Source organism: Clinocottus analis, unplaced genomic scaffold, assembly GCF_023055335.1.
Source record: "Clinocottus analis isolate CAN_PGR_092001 unplaced genomic scaffold, fCliAna1.0.p SCAF_2, whole genome shotgun sequence".
Classification (NCBI taxonomy): Eukaryota; Metazoa; Chordata; class Actinopteri; order Perciformes; family Cottidae; genus Clinocottus; species Clinocottus analis.
In genome coordinates, this window is record NW_027175931.1 from 18,033,312 (window position 1) to 18,039,311 (window position 6,000).

General features: G+C 39.3%; 1 pseudogene; it reads left to right on the forward strand.

Moving 5' to 3' along the window:
* The first annotated feature begins 338 nt into the window (after nt 1-338).
* On the forward strand, nt 339-5,000 carry LOC137790136 (extracellular calcium-sensing receptor-like; annotated as a pseudogene).
* Nucleotides 5,001-6,000: the final 1,000 nt, after the last annotated feature.

Below are 6,000 nucleotides of genomic sequence, written 5' to 3' on the forward strand. Positions count from 1 at the left end.
CAGTAAGCTGACGTACAGTAGGAGGGAAGATCTAGTCCAAAATCTATATAAACCAGTAAAAACACAGAATGCCCACAAGAGGACAGTTGAGCATGGAGATCTCAGCTCTCTTCATTGGCCTGATCCTGTCTCTGGGTTTGTGTGAGCTGAACTCAGCTCTTGCCTTGAACGGTTCTGTGGATGGTGTGAAACAAAGGAATGAGCTCACAGAGGATAGGACTGGTGTTGGGGTGAGCACTGAAGCCTCATCTGTGAAATGTAAGCTCCAGGGTACCACTCGTCTACCTGCTTTCTCAATGGATGGTGACTACGTTATTGGTGGTAGTTTCTCCATTCATTACTCCATGCACGCGATGAAGCATAACTACACCACCATGCCTGATCCACTGAGATGCTCAGGGAGGTTAGTAAGAAGATGTTGGGGCTAAGAGGATGTTTATATAGTTTGAATACTTTGAATTTGGTCATAAAAAACTATATATATATATATATATATATATATATATATATATATATATAAATATATATATATATATATAAAATATATATATATAAAATATATATATACACATATATATATATATATATATATACACATATATATATAAAATATATATATATATATACACACATATATATTCATATTTATATATATATATATTTTATATATATAATATATATATATATATACACATATATATATATTCATATTTATATATGTATATATATATATAACAAAATAGTAGAGACGTCCTTTGTTAACTGAAAACATTCTGAAAACTACAACTAGAATTTAAAATATCCAACTTGTTGATCTATACATTAGGATTATTGTGCATTTTATACTGATATCTGTGTTGTGAATTTTAGTTTTAAATTCTTACCTATTATGTATTTCTGTTAAAATTAGTGGAATGTCCTGTCCTCATCTTTATGTTGACCATATTTTAAACAGTGACACAAGTGTCTCTGTGCAGCATTGTTACCCGTGAATTGCGCAACTCACGTGCAATGATCTTCGCCATCGAGGAGATTAACAACAGCACAGAGCTGCTGCCGGGCATCAAACTCGGTTATCAGATCTACGACTCGTGTGTCTCTGTGCCTGTATCAGTGCATGTGGCATTCCAGCTGTCAAGCGGCCTGGACCCAATGTTTTACACCGGTGACAAGTGTTCACAATCTGGTAAGGTGATGGCCATTATTGGTGAGTCTGGGTCCACGCCATCCATCAGCATGGCTCGCATCATCGGGCCCTTTAACATTCCTCAAGTAAATATTTTTTTTAACTTCTGAGAATAATGTGTTTAACAGACCAGTGATATTTTGTGTTGTCCTGTTCAATAATTACACTGTTGTATTCATTTAGGTTAGTCACTTTGCCACTTGTGCATGCCTGTCCGATAAGCAGCAGTACCCGAGTTTCTTCAGAACAATCCCAAGTGACCAGTTCCAGGCTGACGCGCTGGCAAAGCTGGTAAAACACTTTGGTTGGACTTGGATAGGTGCTATCCGATCAGATTCAGATTATGGAAACAATGGCATGGCGTCTTTCCTGGACGCAGCACACAAAGAGGGAATCTGTGTGGAATATTCAGAATCTTTCAATAGGTACCAGCCACGAAGCAGGATCCAGAGAGTAGCCGACATTATCAACAGGTTTTTACATTCTCTGTTTATGTATCTTTTGATCTCATGTACACAAATCCACTACAAAGTTCTGTAAAGTATAAGATAGGAGAGGATTTTCTCCCCTTGGAGGCAAATTGGAAAAGTATTTTTTTTTGTGCCACGTGTCTTTATCTCTTATTTTTTAATGATCTTTGTTTTGAAAATACTCAGTGACACCAAAAACTTTTTTTCCAATCATATATATACAAACATTTTGTAATATGTTATTATTGGTCTCATACAATGCACTATTTTTTTTCTCCAGATCAACAGCTATGGTGATTGTAGCGTTTATAGCCACTGGAGACATGAAAATTCTGCTGGAAGAGCTGTCGCTCAAGCCCTCTCCTCCTCGCCAGTGGATCGGCAGTGAGTCCTGGGTAACTGACCCAGACATCCTGAGATTCAGTCTATGTGCTGGAGCAGTTGGATTTGGCATTGAGCGATCTGTCATCCCAGGTCTGAGAGACTTCCTGCTGGATCTCTCTTCCTTTAAAGTGGCTGCCTCTCCAGTGCTTACTGAGTTCTGGGAAGATGCATTCAACTGCAGCCTGGGAAAAAGTGAGAAGGTTTTGCTGATCTTTAACATAACACTCACAGTTGTGTTCTGTCTATGCTGTTTTTTATTCTGTCTGACTGGAGAAGTAGCTGCTTTAACATCCCAATCCCTGAGTAGTTTAAAAGGAAATATTTTGTTATTGAACAAAGACATGAAGTGGAAATAAGGTCTCTGTGAATAATATAACTTGTAATGAAGATCTTTCAGGTCAAGTTAAGGTGATAACATAAACAACACACGGCTGTTTTGGAGAAGATTACAACAAAAAAGTCCTGAACACAAGCACACACTAGACAGTCTTTAGGCCATTCAGCTAAATATATTTTACTCAATACTGTAAATCAGTTACAGTATATAAATATGTATGTTGGTCTAAATATACTGTTATGTTGATGACCATTTAGAGATTTTTTTTTTTCGTTTGAAAGACATTTAAAGTTCAAGCCTGTATCCAATTCAAGGGAATTTCCTGACAACATAACCTGATATAGAAAAGGTTAAAAAATAAATAAATTTTAAAAAAAAACATAGGACAATATACAAACTGAAACTGGACACATTGAAACAATAAAAAAAACAGATAAAGACATGTCGGGAACAACATGTTTTTAAATGAAGATAAGCATGTTTTACAAATGAATTAGAATTATACATAGATGTGTAGAGAGAGAGAGAGAGAGAGAGAGAGAGAGAGAGAGAGAGAGAGAGAGGTTCTAAGAAAGGTTTAACAGGTTAAATACAACTGAACAATAACATTAAACATAATAAATTATCAAATCTATCTAATAGTCTATTGTCTAGACTAAAAAACACCTCCCTGTGTCTTTGTGTGTTTTTAGCAGCAGCCACAGACAAGAATGTGTGTGATGGAAGTGAAGACATAGAGACGATCCAGAGCCCATACACTGACACATCTCAGCTCAGAATCACTAACATGGTGTACAAGGCTGTTTATGCAATAGCACATGCCATTCATAATGCAGTGTGTCAGGAATCATATGCTATCACCCAGTGTGATAAACTCACCAGCATAGAGTCCAAACAGGTCAGTCAAAACAAATATGTCAAAACACCAATGTACTTTTTTGTTATACTGTACCTTTTACTAAATAAACATAATAATTGTATCACACATCATTTAATTTCTCCCCCTCTCCGTCTTCCACTAATTCATCCTCACAGGTTCTCACTCAGTTGAAGAAAGTTAAGTTTTCCCAAAATGGTTATGATGTGTCATTTGATGCCAACGGGGATCCTGTGGCCACATACGAGCTGGTTAACTGGCAAAAAACTGAGAGTGGCAGCATTGAGATGGTGGCAGTAGGGCACTACGATGCATCACTGCCGGTGGGCCAGAAATTCCACATCAACAGGAACCTCACCTGGGTGGAGGGTAGCACACACGTAGGGAGCCCAAAATTCATATTTTAAAACATTCCAATTTCAAATTTGGTGATATAGAATTTTTTTCCTCAACTATGGATTTTTTCCACCGGCTGTTGCATTAACAAAGCACGCATACTCATATTGACATGCGAGTTATGCTTTCAAACAGACTTGAAAGGAACTTGAACATATTCTTTACTCCTCAGCGTTTTAAAGCACATCTGAATATGTGTGACTTTGTTTGTATCCATGTGCCAGGTGCCTGTGTCAGTGTGCTCTGACAGCTGTCCTGCAGGAACTCGTAAGGTGCTGCAGAAAGGAAAACCCATCTGCTGTTATGATTGTATACCGTGTCCGGAAGGAGAGATTAGCAACTCTATAGGTATTGTTTTTTCTTAATGCATATCTACTGCACAACATCAAATATTGAGCATGACTGCTAAAATACCTCTTTTGTTGTGTTCTTTCAGATTCCCCTGATTGTTTCCCTTGCCCCAAGGAATTTTGGCCGAATGCAAAGAGAGACACTTGTCTCCCCAAGCCTGTAGAGTTTCTTTCCTTCAACGAGGCCCTAGGAATCATCCTGGCTGCATTCTCAGTTGGTGGTGCCTGTCTTGCCATCATAACAGCGGCTGTGTTTCACCGTCACAGGACATCCCCGATTGTCAGAGCCAACAACTCTGAGCTGAGCTTCCTGCTGCTCTTCTCTCTGACTCTCTGTTTCTTATGCTCATTGACTTTCATTGGAGAACCCTCTGAGTGGTCCTGCATGCTGCGCCACACAGCGTTTGGGATCACCTTCGTCCTCTGTATCTCTTGTGTTCTTGGAAAAACAATAGTTGTGTTAATGGCATTCAAAGCCACACTCCCAGGTCGTAATGTTATGAAATGGTTTGGTCCTCCACAGCAAAGGATGACTGTAGTGTCTTTTACCTTCATTCAAGTTATAATATGTACTCTTTGGTTGGTTCTTAGTCCTCCTTTTCCAATGAAAAACCTCACCACATACAAGGAGAGAATCATCCTGGAGTGTGCATTAGGCTCATCTATTGGGTTCTGGGCTGTGCTCGGGTACATCGGCCTGCTGGCTGTCTTTTGCTTTGTGTTAGCGGTCCTAGCTCGGAAACTACCTGATAATTTTAATGAAGCCAAGCTCATCACCTTCAGCATGCTGATATTCTGTGCAGTCTGGGTCACCTTCATCCCAGCATATGTCAGTTCTCCTGGGAAATTTACTGTGGCTGTGGAGATATTTGCCATTCTTGCCTCTAGTTTTGGACTCATATTGTGTATATTTGCTCCAAAGTGTTTTATCATATTGTTTAAGCCAGAGAAAAACACCAAGAAACATTTAATGAACAAAAGTCAATCTTAAAACATATAGTTTGGAGAAAACAAAGACAACAATTAATGGTACTTTTAATACCAATACATAAGGGAAGAGGGAAACCATGTTTAACCTGTGTGCTTTCAAGGGACTTTTAATACAAATACCTGAGCCCCAGAGGGCAAAGAGGGAAACCATGTTTCACATGTGTGCTCTTCGCTAAAAATAAACCAACGTTTAGTTGGTAGTTTGACATATATGCTCACTCGTAAAATGTAAAACAGCATTGTCCATGTTAAGCCTCTGGAGTTGGGTCATTTTCTTGATTTTACATAATTTCTTGAATTCACTTTTTAAATCACTTGTACATGATAGATACCTATGTGTTTTACATCAAAAAATGCAGAACAATCTTAGCTCTCTATATAATAAGGCAATTGAAAATGAACATGAGCAAAGCTTTTGAGATTACAAAAATGAAATTTCACCTATTTTATATCGTCTCAAACTGTTTTGTTTGCATAAAGCATTCAGTGTCCATGTTATAGGCTTATATATGTGTCCATGTCCAGACGTTTTAGAGATTTGTTTATCTCCCTGAACCAGTTCCTGTCTAGCTGAAAACATATCCCATTATTGCACTCCTCACACATCCAGGCAGCTTTTAAAGGCAGCTAGTACAGTGTTTTACCAAGAATGGCCGTCTGTCTGTTCTTTTCCCACTGTCCTTTGTGTTTGTGGGGTCAGGAAAGTGGCCTTTAGTGGGGGGTTTAGGTGGACCAGCAAGTGGCTGAACTCTCAGAAACTATCCATCCATCCATCTATTTTCAGCCGCTTATCCTGGGTCGGGTCGTAGTGGCAGCACACCCAGCAGACCGACCCAGGCTTGACTCTCACCCGCAACATTTTCCAACTCATTCTGGGGGACGCTGAGGCGTTCCTAGGCCTGCCGGGAGATATAACTCATCGAGCATGTTCTGGGTCTTCCCCGGGCCTCTTCCCAGTTGGACGCGCCTGAAAAACCTCTAATGGGAGGCGTCCAGGAGGCATCCGGATT